Here is a 24694-nt window from a genome sequence, read left to right as displayed (position 1 = left end):
GTGTTATTATTTTTTTCTGTCTGCCTGTCAGTGGAACGACATTTTTTTTTTAGATAATCATAATTATAGATAACGCTTAACATATATGCCAAACCGATTGATATTCAGTACACATGTGCAGGCTTTTTGTACAATGACGAAGAGTTCCGTGAGGACTAAGAAAAAGTTCAGCTAGCAAGGTTCTAACGGATTTCACTTTATAATTAAATGACCTTGACAACTTAAGACGAAATATATTTCATGACCGTTTAACTGATTCTTCCACGTGGTGATGTTCGGAGTACTAAAATTCTTAGAAGTATTGTTTTTATTGTTGTATTCTATTGTGTTGTATGTTTTCGACCTAGAAACGACGGATAGGCTTCGGCCCGCCGTAGCCCTCAGTGGTTCACAACCCCGCAACAGGCCACAGCAGTCCACCCACCCCACCGCCGCCCCACCTCGAACCCAAGGTTATTGTGCGGTTCGGCCACAGTGAGTAATGATGATGTACGTGCATGTGGAAACAGTGTATGCGCAGCAATCGCCGACACAGTGTCACTCAGGCGCAATAAGGGGAACCAGCCAGCAATCGACGAGGTAGATGGAAAATCGTCTTAAAAACCATCCACAGGTTGGCCGCCACATCGGAACTGCAACTAATCCGTCGGGCGGATTCCTGCCGGCACGCCTTCCCACTGGGGAGGCAGCGCGTTATACCGCGCGGCCAGCCGGCCGGGAGTCTTTATAGTTAGTAATAGCTGAGTTATCAATTGAAAATTCTGCGAAAATAGAATGAGCAATTCAGATCAATCAAATTTCGCCCTCGGTTACTAATTTCTGTATTCATACTACCCTTCACAGAAGATAACAAGAGTTAAAAGAACCGCACACGTACCAACCAGTATATTACTTCAGTGAAAGTAAGTTTCATGAATTTATCACCTATTCATCTTCTGCTTCAAAAAATAAATAGAGTTCTTCGTCTATGGAATGTGACTTGCTGAAATTATTCGCAATATTTTTGAGTATCTCATGGAACTAAAGCATTTCCTCTTCATTTAAACTAAGATTTCTGGATGTCTTTGTATTGTTAAATTTTTTTGGCTTTTGATTCGTAATTTTCGTTTATAAGAATGACTTTCAAAATATCTGGTAGAACGCTAAAAATACTGTCCAGTTCTTATTTAGAGGTTTTCAATGGAAACTGACGCGAGATATCTATTGCGCTTAGGTCGAAAGGTGTTTATACTGTTATATTTACTAAAGAAGGTTTTGCCCATTCTGGAGAACAGATTCAGTATACGTATATTAGGTTTAAAAACACGAGATGGACTATGGAAGTAAATGAATATACTACTAAAATTACTCACAAAGTGTGAAATTTGAGTCACACGTAGTGGATACATCGTATTTCTGTTAACGTGTTAGAATTAGGTGCACCAATCACACTGGAGACGTGCGTGACGTTTAGATGAAGCAGGTAAAAGGAACGCTAACTAATTGCACTGTTATTACTCTTATTAGTTGTCTGGAAGATTGTACCATTTCCTGAGGACATAATACGGCTTCATTACCCGACCTGCAAATGAGTACAGAACACGCAACAGCAATCTTTTTCTTGAATAAGCCAAAGCAGTGCAGTGCAGAGCGTCAGATTAAACGAAACAACTGACCTATACATGTATTTTCTAGAAATGTTGGAGGGAGACAGTGTACTCGACATTATCAAAAAGCTGCGTCATGAGCACACTGGACTCGCATTCGGAAGGACGACGGTTCAGTCCCGTCTCCAGCCATCCCGATTTAGGTTTTCCGTGATTTCCCTAAATCGTTTCAGGCAAATGCCGGGATGGTTCCTTTGAAAGGGCACGGCCGATTTCCTTCCCCATCCTTCCCTGACCCGAGCTTGCGCTCCGTCTCTAATGACCTCGTTGTCGACGGGATGTTAAACACTAACCTAACCTGCGTCATGAAGTATCGAGTACAGGAGTTAAAACAGCTCCCTCCTGATCAATAGAGGTGTGTCGTCTACACTCTAAACTCGTCTGGACTGAACGTCAACATGGAAAGGTATTGCACGAACGATAGACTATATATGCAATAGTAATTTTGTAGGTAGTACCGAAAAGGAAGTTGTAAAATGCTCACGGTGCTAGTGGCCTGTTAGTGGCTGCCACTCTGAATTACTCCGACTGAAACCTGTCGGTCGACGTGCTGTTGGCTCCGCACAGATTCGGATGTGAAATGAAAGGCTTCTGTGCAATGGAAAAGTTAGATAACTATCGCCGCTAACAAATTAGTCTACGATGTGGTCCACAAAAGTATTAATACTCTACTGGCCATTAAAATTGCTACACCAAGAAGAAATGCAGACGATAAACGGGAATTCATTGGACAAATATATTATACTAGAACTGACATGCGATTACATTTTCACGCAATTTGGATGCATAGATCCTGAGAAATCAGTACCCAGAACAGCCACCTTTGGCCATAACAACGGCCATGATACGCCTGGGCATTGAGTCAAACAGAGCTTGGATGGCGTGTACAGGTACAGCTGCCCATGCAGCTTCAACACGATACCACAGTTCATCAAGAGTAGTGACTGGCGTATTGTGACGAGCCAGTTGCTCGGCCACCATTGACCAGACCTTTTCAATTGGTAAGAGATACGGAGAATGTGCTGGCAGTCGGGCATTTCCTGTATCCAGAAAGGCCCGTACAGGACCTGCAACATGCGGTCATGCATTATCCTGCTGAAATATAGGGTTTCGCAGTGATCGAATGAAGTTGAAGGGTAGAGCCACGGGTCGTAACACATCTGAAATGTAACATCCACTGTTAAAAGTGCCGTTAATACGAACAAGAGGTGACCGAGACGTGTAAGCAATGGCATCCCAGATCATCACGCCGGGTGATATGTCAGTATGGCGATGACGAATACACGCTTCCAATGTGCGTTCGGCGCGATGTCGCCAAACACGGATGCGACCATCATGATGCTGTAAACAGAACCTGGATTCATCCGAAAAAATGACGTTTTGCCATTCGTGCACCCAGGTTCGTCGTTGAGTATACCATCGCAGGCGCTCCTGTCTGTGACGCAGCGTCAAGGGTAACCGCAGCCATGGTCTCCGAGCTGATAGTCCATGCTGCTGCAAACGTCGTAGAACTGTTCGTGCAGATGGTTGTTGTAATGCAAACGCCCCCATGTGTTGACTACACGATCCGTCACAGCCATGCAGATAAGTTGCCTGTCATCTCGACTGGTAGTGATACGAGGCCGTTGGCATCCAGCACGTCGTTCCGTATTACCTTCATGAACCCACCGATTCCATATTCTGCTAACAATAATTGGACCTTGCCCAACGCGAGCAGCATTGTCGCGATACGATAAACCACAATCGAGATAGGTTACAATACGACCTTTATGAAGTCGGAAACGTGATGGTACGCATTTCTCCTCCTTACACGAGGCATCACAACAACGTTTCACCAGGCAACGCCGGTCAACTGCTGTTTGTGTGTGAGAAATCGGATGGAACCTTTCGTCATGTCAGCACATTGTAGGTGTCGTCACCGGCGCCAACCTTGTGTGAATCCTCTGAAAAGCTAATCATTTGCATATCACAGCAGCTTCTTCCTGTCGGTTAAATTTCGCGTCTCAAGAACGTCAACTTCGTGCTGTAGCAATTTTAATGGCCAGTAGTGTAATAATATTGGGGTGTGGGATTCATCTAGCTACTATAACTAAAGAGTGTTCCAAATTGACTTAAATTTATTATAATCGCAAGTGCGTGCAGGAACAAACAAGATTTGATTATAGCACCGTATTAATTCCAAACAATCATATGAACAGGAAAATTAAAACATAAAATCTTTTAACAGAATCAGAAGCGACAGTAGTACAACAGAGCATGCAAGGTCTGGGTAGAGAAAGGGATGAATTCAAAGAAAATGAACATGTACACGTTTCCGCTGAGGACAATGCGATTGCTTCGATCTAGGTGAAGGATATGACGTGAAAAATCCCAAAATGCCTGAATCATCAATGATCCACCAGTGTTTTAGTGAAATTCTGAAATGAGATCGCGTTAAGTTATACAAACGCACCTACGTTCTCCTAACCACTCTCATCTCCCCTTCGTCTTGGCCACAAGATCTTACCATGTTTTCTCTCCGATGGAGCGTGGAATGCATGCGATGTCTTGCCACGCACGTCTCGTTCAAAAAATGGTTCAAATGGCTCTGAGCACTAGGTCATCAGTCCCCTAGGCCTTAGAACTACTTAAACCTAACTAACCTAGCGACATCACACACATCCATGCCCGAGGCAGGATTCGACCCTACGACTGCAGCGGTCGCGCGGTTCGAGACCGTAGCGCCTAGAACCTCTCGGCCACTCCGGCCGGCCGCACGTCTCGTGTCAGATACTGAGTGTGAACCCCGTCTGAAGACTACAGTCTCCAAATGTGTGTCTGTTAACGACGGAATATCTCCTGGCCTCGATTCCAAGTTTCAAGTGTAACCTCCCAGTGTCCTCTCAGTTCCCAGTTCTTCGCGGAACTCCTGCCACAAGTTCAGTGGACATTTTACAACCTCCATTTCGGTACAAATTACAAAACTACTTTGCATATAAAATCTGTCGTTCATGCACTATCTTCCAACGGTGACCCTCAATTCAGACGGTTTTGGAGTGTCGATGACTAGCCTCCAGTAATCAAGAGGGAGCAGACTTTACTAGTCGTTACTTAAATGACACAGGTTTTTGATAAGTACACAGTCTACCTCAAATATTTTTCGAAATTTCAGTATAGGTCATTTGTTTCGTTTAATCTGACGTCTTCACGGCATTGCACTGACGTGTTCAAGAGAAAGACTGCTCTTGTGTGTTCTGTACTCATTTGGAAGGTACGAGGTGACATACTGCTGGAAGTTCATCTGTGAGTACGGGTCTCGATTCATGCTTGGGTAGTTCAGCCGGTAGAGCACTTGCCCGCCAAAATCAAAGGTCCCGAGTTCGAGTCTCTGTCCGACACACAGTTTTAATGTGCCAAGAAGTTTCATATCAGCGCACACTCCTCTACGGAGTGGGAATTTCATTCTGGAACTTGTTGCTGCTCGCCTCTGTTCTGGCCAGACTCTGCTGTTGGGAGCCGAGGCTCTCTAGTGTGATCATGTCCGCCTTGGCTGCCTTCGAGGCTACTTACCGGCGCTGTTGACGCACATTTTCTTGTCTTGCTGGGTCAGCAGCCTTACCACACAGTTGACTTCCGCATGTCTACGCTCCACAGATGTTTCCCACTCTGGCTCGGTCACAACTATCGGAAAAGTGGTTCTCACGGTGTTGTCACGGCTCTTCCTGGAAGAAGAAGAGGGAATCATTTAACACTTAGAAAAATTTTTAACGGACCGCCACTGTGATTATATTGAAAACTCCTCTCAGAATTCTCGGAGACAAAATTCTTTTCCAGATTTCAGTTCCTCAGTAGTTCAGGAGCAATTATAACAATCCCTCTTTTCTCCCAAATTCTTTATTGACAGGTTGAAACATAACTGAGAATTAAAGCAATTCGAAATAAAATTGATATCAAAGATGAGTATTGCGGTAGGCTGGTCATTATCATAAAGTCCTGAATCCCTAATCACATTTATTAATTACTTATTTCTGTTAGTTTCTTTGCTTGTATGGTGGCATAAGTTGGCAGCATACGTGCGCTTCCCGACATATGGTGTTATGGTATGGTGTGATCCAGTGACTGTGATAAAAGCTAGAGAACTACATTCGACAACAGCTTTAAATTCCATTCACAAGCTCCGTGCTCAAAGCATAGTTTCTTACCAATTATACGGATCCATAGTGTCAAATGTTTTTGGGTATTTAGAACTAGTACCTACTCTGAGTCTTCAATCATAGTAACTCGAGAACTAACAATTTCCTTATAGTACAATAGTTCCATGAAAGTTTTTCCATGATATCTTAACACATGTTGTTACACTGCCCGTTCTTACGGACAGAGTTTTCGATATATATTTCCTCGCTGATTCAGTGGATAACTTCTTCATTTCATTTCGCATTTTGATACAAAAAATAAAATTGCGGTATTCGTTATATTATTGTATATATTCACAGAGATAACGTTTTGTTCCAATCAATTTTTCCTTTCCTCTTGTGACATTGCACAGTTTACGTCAACTACGTCACTTCTAAATCATTTATCACAAACATATAGTTTGGAATTTACTCCACTGTTAAAAATACATCACTTTGTTCTTCCGCCTGTGAAATAACACATGACAATTGCCATCTTAGAGAGATTCAAGGTTACAGAACCAAGATGTTTTCATTAATTATCTGTGTAGTTTGGATTCCCTATGCAAGATTTTCTGATGCTCCTACCCCAAAGTGATGTGACATTATATCTGGGGGACAATATGAAATTAGCGGGTTGTGATGTTCAGTTTGATTCTGGGTCGTAAAAGATAGCGTGGGTGAAAGTCATATACATATGCACGCGAGTACTGTGACTGAAAAACTTCCTGTGCTGGTGAAGTCTTTTGGAAATAGAAACTGTCGACAACAGTACAGATAAGCTTGAAAGAATTTTTATGAGGCGAAATAAAGTAGGCGATATTTATCACAGTGTAATTTACACTCGTATACGAAAGGTAAGCGTTGTCAGGAAGATATCAGTAGCGGACAGTCACCGTAAATAATCTGAAAATGGCCATACGGAGGTCGTAACACACGAAATATTATTAAGTTAGCAGGAAAGGAGACCTCCATGTTCGAATAGGCAAGGGACGATAACGAGCTAGATAGGCGAATCATATTCGAGTCCTTTCAGCACTTGTATCTTGAGCAGCTTTCTAATCTTGACAGCGTTATTGAAGACAGAATTTATCGAGACTGAAGCTTAAATAAAGGGGTATATGTGCCATTTATAGATGAATCCTATGTTAATCTGGGAATGATTCTCTTCACGCATTCGTCTAAAGGTACGCGGACCCACATGACGTTTAATGCATTTGCGATCGTACACATGTACATTGGGGTTTCAAAGAATATAATATATAATTACAGCTAAAAGGTAAATCATGTTTCGTTAATGAAAATCGTTGTTCGTGTTGGTATCTTAGGGAACCTACTTTTTTTTTTTTTTTTTTTTTTTTTTTGTATTTATGGCGGCACACATGTACGTTGACGATTCGAGGAATATTATTACCGCTGACAGATGAAGAGACGGTGGTCTGCCAAATCATATACGATATTTCAGAGGTCTCTAGGGTCGCAGTTTCCGAACTAACTGTGTGTCCGGGATCAGAGATATTGATCTATACAGTAGTATGTGTGTACCTTTGGTCATGGCTGTACAGAGATGACCTTGTTCATTGCAGAGCTAAGAATATCAAGTTTATGCAAAAGTGAATGGAGGTATGGTCCTTCTACACATCCATTCTGAATACGACCTGTAGTCAGTTCGAAAGGAAGATGACATTATTGTAGAGGTGGTGGTGATTTAGTGTTTCTAATGTGCACGGAGTTTCCTGTCACCATTGATGAATGGAGATACGTCCAGAGCTACAACGTTGTGGCTCAGCAGTGTCATGTGCGACTTTTGAGATGTATTTGGGCGATATTTCTTTATCGTGGACGATACCGTCAGTCTGGATGGAGCTTATCGTACTGAAAGTATGCTTCGTAGGTGTCGATTTTTCTTTCAGTCCACTCCCGTTTTGAAAGTGTAAATCATAGATAGAGCAAGTGTCGTGGTAAGCTGGGCACTGGGTGTGTACTAGTGGCGAAAACCATACAGTTCAGAGACAGAGCAGGGAGAGAACTGTGGCCAGAGGCAGTGGCTATTGTAGCGATGTGCAGCACCTCTGGACGCTACCGATTCCTACAGTAAGGGGGTGGAGGGCGATACAAACAGATAGATGCTACATGGACTGGTAATCGTGTCTGGAAGAATTGGTGAGACAAATTACAGCCTGATGTCCAGTACTTGCACTCTTCCGTATCTCTATACAGTTGCCTCTCCGGATGACACTGACTGCCATCAGAGACCTTGGGTCACTCTGTGATGGGTTGGGTTGGGTTGGGTTGGATTGTTTGGGGAAGGAGACCAGACAGCGAGGTCATCGGTGTCATCAGATTAGGGAAGGACGGGGAACGAAGTCGGCTGTGCCCTTTGAATCATCCCCGCATTTGCCTGGAGCGATTTAGGGAAATCACGGAAAACCTAAATCAGGATGGCCGGACGCGGGATTGAACCGTCGTCCTCCCGAATGCGTCACTCTATGATGAACATGTCATGTCAGAGCCAACCTGTTGTTACAACACAGTATTTCCATATCTCCAATTAAGTATTCTTCGCGATATGGGATACCCTGATACTAATGTCGATGTCGTAATAGATTTCCTTCGAAGAGCAACTTCCCGTGTTCTCTAGAATCACTACTGTTGATCCGTTGTTCTGTGCGTCAAAGCTATCCGACGATATCTGCACTGTTGTATGCTTTCTCCATGGAACCGTCGCTGTGCAGTCTCCTTCAACGCCTGTCTGGGATGTCTCTCGGTCTATGTTTTGCTGTACTGCTCCAGTAAATTGAAGGGTAGGCCGAATGTAGGAAATGAGTAGGAGCAGGAAAAGGTAAAACACGTAGGTACTGCGTGTAAAATTATAGATGTTTACTATAAGCAAAAACAAGTTAATAAATGGCTACATAACTTTGCAATGATGAGCAAGCCTTAGACCCGTCGTAAGTAGAGCAGAGTCTCAATCTGAAGCGAAGTTTCCCGCACGTCTGCTCTTGATCAAATGGGGAGAATCTGGAGCGGAGCTCGTAGAGCTGGATAGCTCCTGCTAGAGGGCGCTGTCGTCGGTGTCGGTGTCGTAGTGCCAACCTACGCCGTGGCATCGCAGCTATCGATACCACACTTATGTGGACAATCTCGCCCTCGTTCTTCGTAGTGGTGCTGAGGTCAGGGACTCCTTGGTATGGATTACCCCCTACGGCGAAGTGTCAGGTATCTACCTTAAGGGCTATGGGTTTGGGACTCCCTGAGGACAGCGCTTTTTCATTACGTGTAGCTACTAATATGCGATGCTAAAGACTCTGTTTCAAGGGTGATCTGGGGCGCATTATTGCCCTCAAGTGGTGGTGCCTACTGTCCCAATTACTAGATGGGCTTCTGTATCATCGTTTAAGAGCCCTCGATTTTCTGCAGCGGACGCAACATGATTACGTATTAGTGGCGTCACATAACCCAGCGTGGTACAGACACTCCCCACTCCGCCACCCATTGCCCACAAAACGCCAGCGACACTGGGTTCGTACGTTTTCCAACGCTGTTCAAGATTCGTAACGAGACCCCCACCCTTCCAGGAGGCAGAGGAAGCTTAGACTTGTACCATGTCCTTGAAAGCTTGATAACCATCTTCGTCAGGCCTCAAATGATGCTGTGGCACGTTGTCCTGCGAGCCTCACCAGCCAGTTGCTGGAGACCGCGTTGCTCCACACTCTCTCTCAGCCCTTTCTTCTTTTGCTTCCGCATTTTTTTCTCAAACCGAGCTATGTCCATAACGCGCTACTGCAAACTCGATTGATGTTCACGAAAGCGATCTGTGGCTTTCTTCAACAAAACAGGACACAGTATGTGGTTGAGGGGAAGCATCCCAAGTCGACTGGAGCGCCCTGTGGTGATCCCTGGGCGCTCCTTGTATCTACATCTACATGACTACTCTGTAATTCACATTTAAGTGCTGGCAGAGGGTTCGTCGAACCACAATCATACTATCTCTCTACCATTTCACTCCCGAACAGCCTGCGGGAAAAACGAACACGTAAACCTTTCTGTTCGAGCTCTGATTTCTCTATTTTTATTTTGATGATCATTCCTACCTATGTAGGTTGGGCTCAACAAAATATTTTCGCATTCGGAAGAGAAAGTTGGTGACTGAAATTTCGTAAATAGATCTCGGCGCGACGAAATACGTCTTTGCTGTAATGACTTCCATCCCTATTCGCGTATCATATCTGCCACACTCTCTCCCCTACTACGTGATAATACAAAACGAGCTGCCCTTTTTTGCACCCTTTCGATGTCCTCCGTGAATCCCACCTGGTAAGGATCCCACACCGCGCAGCAATATTCTAACAGAGGACGAACGAGTGTAGTGTAAGCAGTCTCTTTAGTGGACTTGATGCATCTTCTAAGTGTCCTGCCAATGAAACGCAACCTTTGGCTCGCCTTCCCCACAATATTATCTATTTGGTCTTTCCAACTGAAGTTGTTCGTAATTTTAACACCCAGGTACTTAGTTGAATTGACAGCCTTGAGAATTGTACTATTTATCGAGTAATCGAATTCCAATGGATTTCTTTTGGAACTCACGTGGATCACCTCACACTTTTCGTTATTTAGCGTCAACTGCCACCTGCCACACCATACAGCAATCTTTTCTAAATCGCTTTGCAACTGACACTGGTCTTCGGATGACCTTACTAGACGGTTAATTACAGCATCATCTGCGAACAATCTAAGAGAACTGCTCAGATTGTCACCCAGGTCATTTATATAGATCAGGAACAGCAGGGGTCCCAGGACGCTTCCCTGGGGAACACCTGATATCACTTCAGTTTTACTCGATGATTTGCCGTCTATTACTACGAACTGCGACCTTCCTGACCGGAAATCACGAATCCAGTCGCACAACTGAGACGATACCCCATAGGCCCGCAGCTTGATTAGAAGTCGCTTGTGAGGAACGGTGTCGAATGCTTTCCGGAAATCTAGAAATACGGAATCAACTTGAGATCCCCTGTCGATAGCGGCAATTACTTCGTGCGAATAAAGAGCTAGCTGCGTTGCACAAGAACGATGTTTTCTGAAACCATGCTGATTACGTATCAAGAGATCGTACCCTTCGAGGTGATTCATAATGTTTGAATACAGTATATGCTCCAAAACCCTACTGCAAACCGACGTCGGTGATATAGGTCTGTAGTTAGATGGATTACTCCTACTACCCTTCTTAAACACTGGTGCGACCTGCGCAATTTTCCAATCTGTTGGTACAGATCTATCGGTGAGCGAGCATTTGTATATGAGTGTTAAGTAGGGAGCTATTGTATCAGCGTAATCTGAAAGGAACCTAAGCGGTATACAATCTGGACCTGAAGACTTGCCCGTATCAAGCGATTTGAGTTGAGTCGCAACCCCTAAGGTATCTACTTCTAAGAAACTCATGCTAACAGCTGTTCGTGTTTCAAATTCTGGAATATTCCATTCATCTTCCCTGGTGAAGGAATTTCGGAAAACTGCGTTCAATAACTCCGCTTTAGCGGCACAGTCGTCGGTAACAGTACCATCAGCACTGCGCAGCGAAGGTATTGACTGCGTCTTGCCGCTTGTGTACTTTACGTACGACCACAATTTCTTCGGATTTTCTACCAAATTTCGAGACAATATTTCGTTCTGGAACCTATTAAAGGCATCTCGCATTGAAGTCCGTGCCAAATTTCCCGCGTCTGTAAATTTTAGTCATTTGAACTGACATTGTCTACATGATACAGTAGTCAATGGGAAGCAAATATGGAGATTCGCCTTCGGGATTCCCCTAGCAGATACTCCACAGTGTATCGCCTGTGATGTCCTCGACACGGATGAGGATCGCCTGGTGTGCAAATCGGTGATAGATACTTGGATCTTGGCGCTACAGATGCTGGCCTATATTAATTGTACGACTCCTCATCAGATAACTACTCACTTCGTCATTTTTTTGGGCTCAGGGTACTTCCCATAAACGGAGACCGAGTGCGTGAAGTGGATGTGTGGACACGCAGTTCACTATATTTTGCTGATGGCGAGGAAAAAGTTCTTGATTATTGGCAGTTCCTCAGTGAACGACATTGTGCAGTTGTCTGCAATCCCGAATACGGACAACTTTTCTCTGATTTTCTTTTCTGCGTTAACCCATCCCGGAGCTGGATTGTTGCTGGTCATTGGAATGTTCTTCACCGAGAAAATATGCATCGATAGCGGCTACCGAGTGTGCGACTTGACGCTCCTTCATCCCGATGAAACTGATATCGATAGTTCCTTCCTTTTCCATTCCTTTCTCCCGCATCCAACTTCAATTTACATAGTAATTATTCTATTGCCAGAGAACTATCTTCTTGTTAAATGTGTTCATGGTTTCAGATTTTTCTGCAGACATATCGGAAGTTCTGTTTGGTATATGTTTGGTGGAAAAGACGCACTTCTTTTGCTATCGTGGGATTCATGCTCACAATTCTTTATTATGTATTTTACATTGTTTACTATCGATATGCATCAAGATTATAAATTAAATTGCTCCGCCGCAGCCTACTTTCAGTAAGTGATAGTTAACCTCAGAATCTACTGTAGTGATTCTGACACAGTTTTGAGTAGTTTGAGTTAAGTGCAAGGTTTGTATGTATAATTTACTATCGCTGTGCCAGAAAAATCCTCTGTCCGTAGATGCTTAATGCCACCCATGCGAAGCCATTGTGGTTCGCTAGTAACGTATATAACGCCTTCAATAAAAGATCATCGTAAGGTCAACGCTAGATGTAGTGCGATTGGTGTGAGCTCATCGCGTTGTGTGGTCTTCAGTCCGAAGACTAGCTTCATGCAGCTCTCCACCATACTCCCAATGTCTGTGTAATTATTGCAAACTTCATGCTCTTGAAACAGCTTACGACAGTCAAGTGTAAGCTTTCCGCTACAGTCTTTACCTTCCATTTTAACAATTCTCCAAACCATCATGATACTGTAACTTTTCTTAGTCAGGTCGCAACATGTATTTCTTTTCTTCAAATGGCTCAAATGGTTCAAATGGCTCTGAGCACTATGGGACTTAACATCTGAGGTCATCAGTTCGCCGGAACTTAGAACTACTTAAACCTAAGTAACCTAAGGACAGCACACACATCCATGCCCGAGGCAGGATTCGAACCTGCGACCGTAGCGGTCACGTGGTTCCAGACTGAAGCGCCTAGAACCGCTCGACCACACCGGCCGGCATTTCTTTTCTTCCTGATTCGATGCAATACGTCTTCATGCGTGTTTTTCCCCTTTCTAATCTTCGGCATTCTTCACTATGCCACGTTGCAAAAGCTTCCATTGTCACCTGATCTGTACTGCTTATAGTCCACGTTTCACATCCAGAACGTCAAATTAACAAACGTGAAACACGCCAAAGATGTGATCAACGCAGCTTCGTTCGCGTACACAACATCGGCGGCTGTGTAAATCAAACAGTTAGCAATTCTCTGTGGCATGTAGACCGTTAGTCTTGTTCGTTCCAGGTACTCGTGCGACACATCACTGTCAGCAACAGCCGGAGTCTGACATGGACCTATTGTCTTTAGTCAGATTTGTGGCGTACTATTATGTGTGGCTGACCAGATGCTGGAACAGAATCGCCGTATTATGCACCAAGCACATGGTAACACTTTCACATCTTGGACTCACATTCGAGAACAAATAATAGATTCCCTGCAATATGCTGTTTTATTTTGTACCATTGATCGGAGACCAGCAGCAACCAGACTAAGTTACTACCGTCTCATGCATACACTGACGTTAAAACCACAACTCAATTGGCTGCGTTTCTACGGTACCTTGACCAGGAAGCATCTATTGGCGTTCGATTGCGTTCAGCGATGAATCGCTGTTCTGCACTACCTTGGATGACCATCGTCAACAACTATGGCGGAGACCTGAAGGAAGATCTCATTCCTCCAGGGGTTTGGAGAGACACAGCGGTGTTACTCCTGACGGCACGGTGTGGAGAGCCATCGGGTATGACCCCAGGTGAAGGCTGGTAGTGACTGTAGGAACTCCGATGGCACAATGGTACGTCACATACAATCCTCGTCCTAGTGAGTTACCTCGAATACGGCATTGTTGTGGTGCCATTTTTCAATAGGACAATGTACGTCCACACAATGGCACATGCCTCAGCGCACCGGTTGCTTGATGTTAGGTTCAAATGGTTCAGATAGCTCTGAGCGCTATGGGATTTAACATCTGCGGTAATCAGTCCACTAGACGTAGAACTACTTAAACCTAACTAACCTAAGGACATCAGACACATACATGCCCGAGGCAGGATTCGAGCATACGACCGTAGCAGCATCGCGGTTCCGGAATGACGCCCCTACAACCGCTTGGCCACACCGGCCGGTCTTGATGTTAGGACACGTGGCCAGTATCATTTCCAGATCTGTCCACGACAGAACCTGTCGGCGTCAACTGTGTCCCAGTGCCGCTATGAAGTGTATCAAGAACCAGTTCAAAAGTTTTTCGTCGTCCCTCAGGAGAGGATACAGTAGCTTCATGACAACCTTTACAACAGAAACAGTACACACATCCTGGCTTGAGCGGGTGCAGCGTCATACTTACAAATAGCCTCATACTATAGAAGTTATTTGTAAATACGACTCGATTATGAAATCACTGAAATAATGTAACAGACCCTCTCAACACCAGATTATCGTAAGGTCAACGCTAGATGTTGTTGTTGTGGTCTTCAGTCCTGAGACTGATTTGATGCAGCTCTCCATGCTACTCTATCCTGTGCAAGCTTCTACATCTCCCAGTACCTACTGCAACCTACATCCCTCTGAATCTGCTTAGTGTATTCATCTCTTGGTCTCCCTCTACGATTTTTACCCTCCACGCTGCCCTCCAATACTAAATTAGTCTACCGAGCGAGGTGGCGCAGTGGTTAGCACACTGGACTCGCATTCGGGAGGACGACGGTTCAATCCCGTCTCCGGCCATCCTGATTTAGGTTTTCCGTGATTTCCCTAAATCGCTTCAGGCAAATGCCGGGATGGTTCCTTTGAAAGGGCACGGCCGATTTCCTTCCCCATCCTTCCTCACCCGAGCTTGCGCTCCGTCTCTAATGACCTCGTTGTCGACGGGACGTTAAACACTAATATCCTCCTCCTCCTCCTCCACTAAATTAGTGATCCCTTGGTGCCTCATAACATGTAGTAAATCATTAGGTTGCCACAAATGTCTTGTTTTATTAGTAACGTGAAAAAAATGGGAAAACCTAAATTTCAGAAGCATTTGTGAATTAGATATCGCCACCTACTGTTCAGTGAGTTTTTTTTTTTTTTTGTTTCTACTTTTATTCTTAGTGCTCGTAGCACCACACTTCAGATGACCTAAATTATGGGTTTGGTGTGAGCTCATCATGTCCGAAGACTGGTTTCATACAGCTCTGCACGATACTACAAATGTTGCGTAATTACTGCAACCTACATGCACTTGATACAGCTGAAGACAGTCAAACGTTAGTTTCCCTCCACAGTTCGTTTCCTCCTTCCAAGTGCTCGTTTGTGCATTTTGTCGCACATTTCCTCACAGAATACCTTCCTGATGTAACTCGACTGTATTACGTACGGTTTACTTTCGTTGATGTTCCTCTCGTAACGCGTTTTCGAAACATTATCCGTTCACATTCGTCGATTTTCATGGCCTTTACAGTATCTGAAACAACTACAGTGCCACTGGAAAACTTTAAATTCTTTACTTCCTTTCCTTGAGCTTTAATTCTTCTTTCAAATCCCTCTTCTCTTGCCTTCACTGTTTCCTTAGTGTACAGTTTGGATAAGATGGATGAGTGTTTGCGGCAGAATCCTAGTTCCTTCAGAACTATTGTCTGAATTTCATACCCTTCGACTTAGCATTCTGGTTTCTGTAAATGTTCATCTACATCTACATTTACATAGGTACTCCGTAACCACAGTACACTGTGTGGTGAAAAGTGCCCTGTACCACTACTTGTCATTTCCCTTCCCGTTCCACTCGCAAATAGAGGGAGTAACGACTGTCTATATCCCTCCGTATTGGCCGCAATTTCTCGTACCTTATCTTCGTGGTCCTTACGCGCAATGTATGTTGGCGGCAGTAGGATCGTTCGGCAATCAACTTCAAATTCCCGTTCTCTAAATTTTCTCAATAGTGTTTCTCGAAAAGAACGTCGCCTCCCTTCAGGGATTGCTGTTTGAGTTTCCGTAGCATCTCCTTCACTGCGTATTGTTCGAACCCACGGGTAACAAATATAGCAACCCGCCTCTGAATGCTTCTACATGACTACTCTGCAATTCACATTTAAGTGCTTGGCGGAGGGTTCATCGAACCACGATCATACTATCTCTCTACCATTCCACTCCCGAACAGCGCGTGGGAAAAACGAACATCTAAACCTTTCTGTTCGAGCTCTGATTTGTCTTATTTCATTTTGATGATCATTCCTACCTATGTAGGTTGGGCTCAACAAAATATTTTCGCATTCGGAAGAGAAAGTTGGTGACTGAAATTTCGTAAATAGATCTCGTCGTGACGAAAAACGTCTTTGCTTTAATGACTTCCATCCCAACTCGCGTATCATATCTCCCACACTCTCTCCCCTATTAAGTGATAATACAAAACGAGCTGCCCTTTTTCGCGCCCTTTCTATTTCCTCCGTCAATCCCACCTGGTAAGGATCCCACACCGCGCAGCAATATTCTAACAGAGGATGAACGAGTGTAGTGTAAGCTGTCTCTTTAGTAGACTTGTTGCATCTTCTAAGTGTCCTGCCGATGAAACGCAACCTTTGGCTCGCCTTCCCCACAATATTATCTATGTGGTCTTTCCAACTGAAGTTGTTCGTGATATTACTCGATGACTTCCTTCAATTTGAGCTGGTACGGATCCCAGACACTCGAGCCGTACTCGCGCCAGCATCCTTTATGAACCTCTCTTTCCGAAAAATCTACCAATAACCGAAGTCGACCATTCGCCTTGTCTACCACAGTTCTCACAAGCTCGTTCTACCACATATCGATCTGCAACACTACACCCAGATATTTAAACGCCCTGACGGTGTAAATTAGGGCACTAGTAATACTCTATCCGAACGTTACAGGTTTGATATTCCTTCTCCTTCACATTAACTTGCATTTTTCCTCATTTAGAGCTAGCTGCCATTTATCACCGCGACCAGAATTTGAGTCTAATCTTTTCCTACAGTCACTCAACTTCAGATGGTTCAAATGGCTCTGAGCACTATGGGACTTAACTTCTGAGGTCATCGGTCCCCTAGAACTTAGAACTACACTCCTGGAAATTGAAATAAGAACACCGTGAATTCATTGTCCCAGGAAGGGGAAACTTTATTGACACATTCCTGGGGTCAGATACATCACATGATCACACTGACAGAACCACAGGCACAATGTCGGCACTAGTACAGTGTATATCCACCTTTCGCAGCAATGCAGGCTGCTATTCTCCCATGGAGACGATCGTAGAGATGCTGGATGTAGTCCTGTGGAACGGCTTGCCATGCCATTTCCACCTGGCGCCTCAGTTGGACCAGCGTTCGTGCCGGACGTGCAGACCGCGTGAGACGACGCTTCATCCAGTCACAAACATGCTCAATGGGGGACAGATCCGGAGATCTTGCTGGCCAGGGTAGTTGACTTACACCTTCTAGAGCACGTTGGGTGGCACGGGATACATGCGGACGTGCATTGTCCTGTTGGAACAGCAAGTTCCCTTGCCGGTCTAGGAATGGTAGAACGATGGGTTCGATGACGGTTTGGATGTACCGTGCACTATTCAGTGTCCCCTCGACGATCACCAGTGGTGTACGGCCAGTGTAGGAGATCGCTCCCCACACCATGATGCCGGGTGTTGGCCCTGTGTGCCTCGGTCGTATGCAGTCCTGATTGTGGCGCTCACCTGCACGGCGCCAAACACGCATACGACCATCATTGGCACCAAGGCAGAAGCGACTCTCATCGCTGAAGACGACACGTCTCCATTCGTCCCTCCATTCACGCCTGTCGCGACACCACTGGAGGCGGGCTGCACGATGTTGGGGCGTGAGCGGAAGACGGCCTAACGGTGTGCGGGACCGTAGCCCAGCTTCATGGAGACGGTTGCGAATGGTCCTCGACGATACCCCAGGAGCAACAGTGTCCCTAATTTGCTGGGAAGTGGCGGTGCGGTCCCCTACGGCACTGCGTAGGATCCTACGGTCTTGGCGTGCATCCGTGCGTCGCTGCGGTCCGGTCCCAGGTCGACGGGCACGTGCACCTTCCGCCGACCACTGGCGACAACATCGATGTACTGTGGAGACCTCACGCCCCACGTGTTGAGCAATTCGGCGGTACGTCCACCCGGCCTCCCGCATGCCCACTATACGCCCTCGCTCAAAGTCCGTCAACTGCACATACGGTTCACGTCCACGCTGTCGCGGCATGCTACCAGTGTTAAAGACTGCGATGGAGCTCCGTATGCCACGGCAAACTGGCTGACACTGACGGCGGCGGTGCACAAATGCTGCGTAGCTAGCGCCATTCGACGGCCAACACCGCGGTTCCTGGTGTGTCCGCTGTGCCGTGCGTGTGATCATTGCTTGTACAGCCCTCTCGCAGTGTCCGGAGCAAGTATGGTGGGTCTGACACACCGGTGTCAATGTGTTCTTTTTTCCATTTCCAGGAGTGTACTTAAACCTAACTAACCTAAGGACATCACACACGTCTATGCCCGAGGCAGGATTCGAACCTGCGACCGTAGCGGTCGCGCGGAACCAGAATGTAGCGCCTAGAACCGTTCGGCCACCTCGGTCGGCCACTCAACACCTTACCGTGCACCAGGTCAGCAAACAACTGCTGCCCACCCTGCCAACGAATCATTTATTTATACAGAGAAATATAGTGGTCCTATCACTCTTCCCTGGGGCACTCCTGACGATACCCTCGTTTCTGATGAACACCCGCCGTCGAGGACAACATACTGCGTTCCATCATTTTAGGAGTTGTCGAGTCACTGACATATCTGTGAATTATACCATATGCTCGTACCTTCGTTAACAGATTCTAATATTTATACTTTTTCTGAATTATATTTCCGAGAAATTATTGTGTGATTTTTCGAATTACATCTCGATATCATGAGTGTAGAAAACTCTGGATTGGTGTTCGATGCTTTATACGCCGTGAGAGTTGTAAATACACTTTAACCACTTTTTGGTGGGAAGGTGGGAGGGGATGTTGCGGTATTTCCATATAAGACCCGTTTTGTCTTGCTTTATTTACTCAGTTCATATATTTGAGACTCAGGATTTTCGAAACTCATGTATCCTAGCTCATGAGATAATTTCTTTATGTTTAACAGAAAGGCGATTTGAAGGCTAGTTGCTTCAGCTTACAGTTCCAACCACTTTATATCTTGTAGTTTCCGTCGTTTGAGGGAATCATTGGTATTACATTGGACGGCTTCTCTAAAAAAGAAGTCGGTATGCAGCATTTTGTGTCGTGAGCAGCTTGAAGGCACGAAGAACATTAAAGTGACGAGGATAGTTTGTAAATGGCGAGGGAGGAAACGAGGCGAATACGTAGAAACCATCATATACGGCAGTTTGTAAGCACGAGCGCCCCTATCTGAGACGTTGCCTAAGAGAATTGCCTCAAGAATTTACGACGACCGCTGTGGCGTTCCTATTTGGCAGATGAAATTTGCTGGAGTAGGTCTGCGAAAAGGCCGGATGTATTTCGTTCTTCCTGCGGTAAGGAAGAAACGTGTTGCTCTTGGGTAGGTAATGTTCCCTCAATTACAGAAGAATCTAGCTGCATTTTGATCTTTGTTTCAAATTGAGTGATCTGTAGTGTAGCTGAAATGTTAATGAGGCGCCGGCCGCGGTGGTCTAGCGGTTCTGGCGCTGCAGTCCGGAACCGCGGGACTGCTACGGTCGCAGGTTCGAATCCTGCCTCGGGCATGGGTGTGTGTGATGTCCTTAGGTTAGTTAGGTTTAAGTAGTTCTAAGTTCTAGGGGACTTATGACCTAAGATGTTGAGTCCCATAGTGCTCAGAGCCATTTTTTTGTTAATGAGGACGTCCTCTCGGGTCTGAAATACACAAAACTGTTATGAAGCTCTAGACTACATTAATCACTGTTGTCTCTTGTTGTTTCGCATTCGAGGAATTACTTTTATTTTCAATGTTAGACAGGGGATAAATGACCCAGAAATAAATTCAAATAGTTCTAATCCTATGCTCCGAGGAAGGGTTTTGGTAGATTTTGCTTGGTTATTAAGCGAATGCAACAGGAAATCCCTTGCCAGATATTTCCAAGCGGTTCCAGAAAGAATAAATTGTCTCTGTTGCAAAAGGCTTTATTGCTGACGACGTGTTTCACGCGGTTGATGCTTCTTAAGATTATCTTAAAGCAGCGAACATTTTATTAGTCAGGTTATGAGAACAGAGACTGTTTCCTCTTTTTGGATTAATTGACTACCGTTGGTGCACCAGGACCTCTGGTTAAGTGAAGTTTATTTCCAACTGGGATTTTAATAATAATGATGGAAATAATAATAATAATATAGTAAGAATCATTCTTATTATTATTCTTTATTAAGATGTTCCACTACATAGAGTAGTACTATATTTGTTGGTTTAATTACTTACGGTCTTTGTTGTGGCTACAAAAACGATATCTTATATATTCCATATTGTATCTTACAGTGATTACTGCCTCAAAGCTAGTGCAGAGTTTGTTTTGTAATTGGTGATGCTGGGAGACGTTCTGAATTTACTAAGTTGACGGTCTAGCTTGATGAATTGGAAACCTGGGAGGTGGCGCAAAAATATACAAGTGTACCCTCCAAAATAAAATGACGGGTTAAGCTTATGATTGCCAAACGAATTACTTTGATTTACTCCAGTAAAATGACGGATAAACAAATGGAAACCTGTGGCAACACTGATATACTATGGTCTTGGCATATCTGACACAGCGAGTCGCGGAAGGGGGGGAGGGGAGGGAATGTTAATAGTCGTACATGTAATTAATTACAACGTGAAGTGCCCAGTGTTCAAAAATGGTTCAGATGGTTCTGAGCACTATGGGACTTAACTTCTGAGGTCATTAGTCCCCTAGAACTTAGAACTACTTAAACCTACTAACCTAAGGACATCTCACACATCCATGCCCGAGGCAGGATTCGAACCTGCGACGGTAGCGGTCGCGCGGTTCCAGACTGTGGCGCCTAGAACCGCTCGGCCACCAGGCCGGCTGCCCATTGTTGTCATGATCTTAACTGAAAACATATACAGGGTGATCCATTGATGGTGATCGGGCCAAATATCTCACGAAATAAGCGTCAAACGAAAAAACTGCAAAGAACGAAACTTGTCTAGCTTGAAGGGGGAAACCAGATGACGCTATGGTTGGCCCGCTAGATGGCGCTGCCATAGGCCAAACGGGTATCAACTGCGTTTTTTTTAAAAATAGGAACCCCCATTTGTATTACATATACGTGTACTACGTAAAGAAATATGAATGTTTTAGTTGGACCACGTTTTTGGCTTTGTGATAGATGGCGCTGTAATAGTCACAAACGTATAAGTACGTGGTATCAAGTAACATTCCGCAAGTGCGGACGGTATTTGCTTCGTGATACATTACCCGTGTTCAAATGGACCGTTTACCAATTTCGGAAAAGGTCGATATCGTGTTGATGTATGGCTACTGTGATTAAAATGCCCAACGGGCGCGAGCTATGTATGCTTCTCGGTATCGTGGACGACATCATCCAAGTGTTCGGACCGTTCCCCGGATAGTTACGTTATATAAGGAAAAAGGAAGTGGTGAGCCACATGTGAAACGTCAGCCACGACCTGAAACAAATGATGATGCTCAAGTAGGTGTTTTAGCTTCTGTTGCGGCCAATCCGCACAGCAGTAGCAGACAAATTGCGCGAGAATCGGGAATGTCAAAAAGTCGGTGTTGATAATCCTACGTCAACATTGATTTCACCCGTACCGTATTTCTACGCACCAGGAATTGCATGGCGACGACTTCGAACGTCGTGCACAGTTCTGCCACTGGGCACAAGAGAAAATACGAGACGATGACAGATTTTTTGCACGCGTTATACACTCCTGGAAATTGAAATAAGAACACCGTGAATTCATTGTCCCAGGAAGGGGAAACTTTATTGACACATTCCTGGGGTCAGATACATCACATGATCACACTGACAGAACCACAGGCACATAGACACAGGCAACAGAGCAGGCACAATGTCGGCACTAGTACAGTGTATATCCACCTTTCGCAGCAATGCAGGCTGCTATTCTCCCATGGAGACGATCGTAGAGATGCTGGATGTAGTCCTGTGGAACGGCTTGCCATGCCATTTCCACCTGGCGCCTCAGTTGGACCAGCGTTCGTGCTGGACGTGCAGACCGCGTGAGACGACGCTTCCTCCAGTCCCAAACATGCTCAATGGGGGACAGGTCCGGAGATCTTGCTGGCCAGGGTAGTTGACTTACACCTTCTAGAGCACGTTGGGTGGCACGGGATACATGCGGACGTGCATTGTCCTGTTGGAACAGCAAGTTCCCTTGCCGGTCTAGGAATGGTAGAACGATGGGTTCGGTGACGGTTTGGATGTACCGTGCACTATTCAGTGTCCCCTCGACGATCACCAGTGGTGTACGGCCAGTGTAGGAGATCGCTCCCCACACCATGATGCCGGGTGTTGGCCCTGTGTGCCTCGGTCGTATGCAGTCCTGATTGTGGCGCTCACCTGCACGGCGCCAAACACGCATACGACCATCATTGGCACCAAGGCAGAAGCGACTCTCATCGCTGAAGACGACACGTCTCCATTCGTCCCTCCATTCACGCCTGTCGCGACACCACTGGAGGCGGGCTGCACGATGTTGGGGCGTGAGCGGAAGACGGCCTAACGGTGTGCGGGACCGTAGCCCAGCTTCATGGAGACGGTTGCGAATGGTCCTCGCCGATACCCCAGGAGCAACAGTGTCCCTAATTTGCTGGGAAGTGGCGGTGCGGTCCCCTACGGCACTGCGTAGGATCCTACGGTCTTGGCGTGCATCCGTGCGTCGCTGCGGTCCGGTCCCAGGTCGACGGGCACGTGCACCTTCCGCCGACCACTGGCGACAACATCGATGTACTGTGGAGACCTCACGCCCCACGTTTTGAGCAATTCGGCGGTACGTCCACCCGGCCTCCCGCATGCCCACTATACGCCCTCGCTCAAAGTCCGTCAACTGCACATACGGTCCACGTCCACGCTGTCGCGGCATGCTACCAGTGTTAAAGACTGCGATGGAGCTCCGTATGCCACGGCAAACTGGCTGACACTGATGGCGGCGGTGCGCAAATGCTGCGCAGCTAGCGCCATTCGACGGCCAACACCGCGGTTCCTGGTGTGTCCGCTGTGCCGTGCGTGTGATCATTGCTTGTACAGTCCTCTCGCAGTGTCCGGAGCAAGTATGGTGGGTCTGACACTCCGGTGTCAATGTGTTCTTTTTTCCATTTCCAGGAGTGTATTTAGCGACGAAGCGCCATCACCAACAGCGGTAACGTAAACCTGCATAATATGCACTATTGCGCAACGGAAAATCCACGATGGCTGCGACAAGTGGAACATCAGCGAAGGATAATTGGCCCACATTTTATCGATGGCAATCTTAATTGTGCAACGTATGATGATTTCCTACATAATGTTCTACCGATGTTACTACAAGATGTTTCACTGCATGACAGAATGATGATCTACTCCAACATGATGGATATTCGGCACATAGCTCGCGTGCTGCTGAAGCGGTGTTGAATAGCATATTTCATGACAGGTGGATTGGTCGTCGAAACACCATACCATGGCCCGCACGTTCACCGGATCTGACGTCCCAGGATTTCTTTCTGTGGGGAAAGTTGAAGAATATTTGGTATCGTGATTCACCGACAATGCCTGACAGCATGCGTCAGCGCATTGTCAATGCATGTGCGAACATTACGGAATGCGAAGTACTCACAGTTGAGAGGAATGTCGTTACACGTATTGCCAAATGCATTGAGGTTGACGGAAATAATTTTGAGCATTTATTGCATTAATATGGTATTTACAGGTAATCACGCTGTAACAGCATGCGTTCTCAGAAATGATAAGTTCACAAAGGTACATGTATCACATTGGAACAACCGAAATAAAATGTTCAAACGTACATACGTTCTGTATTTTAATTTAAAAAACTTACCTGTTACCAACTGTTCGTCTAAAATTGTGAGCCATATGTTTGTGACTATTACAGCGCCATCTGTCACAAAGCGAAAAAAGTGGTCCAACTAAAACATTCATATTTACAGAAAACGCAGTTGATATCCGTTTGACCTATGGCAGCGCCATCTAGCGGGCCAACCACAGCGCCATCTCGTTTCCCCCTTCAAGCTAGACGATTGTCGTTCTTTGTAGTTTTTTCGTTTGATGCTTATTTCGTGAGATATTTGGCACGGTCACTATCAATGGACCACCCTGTAGTACTGCAGAAGGGAACACGTCACATCCATGTTCGGTGTTAAAAGGAAACTGTTAATTGGCGATAAGATACAAATCTTCAGAGTGGAGGTTGAAGTAACCTGGTTACTTGAATGCCGCTATTCGCCATGTCCCGGTTGCGGCTCGATCTCACCACGGTATTACCTGTGGAGGATGAGGGAGTGGCAGAATCGATCATTGATGGAACCAACGACCTTCGCCAGCTGCTAAGTGCAGATCAGTCCGAAAATTTTGTTTCTCGTACACGTCAGCACAAGCGGCTAGGCAGTCAGACGTCTGCTGTCAGCATCGAGGGTTGGTG

The 24694-nt window shown here is 45.6% G+C and overlaps 1 protein-coding gene across 1 annotated transcript in view; it reads left to right on the top strand.

Annotated features, from left to right (window-relative positions):
* LOC126260373 (lutropin-choriogonadotropic hormone receptor-like) overlaps positions 1 to 24694 on the top strand; it is a 341279-nt gene that overhangs the window by 454 nt on the left and 316131 nt on the right. The gene's annotated exons all lie outside the window — the stretch shown is intronic.

This window comes from Schistocerca nitens, chromosome 5, assembly GCF_023898315.1.
Source record: "Schistocerca nitens isolate TAMUIC-IGC-003100 chromosome 5, iqSchNite1.1, whole genome shotgun sequence".
NCBI lineage: Eukaryota > Metazoa > Arthropoda > Insecta > Orthoptera > Acrididae > Schistocerca > Schistocerca nitens.
The sequence above is the reverse complement of the archived record's forward strand: the minus strand, read 5'-3'. Positions and strand labels throughout refer to the sequence as shown.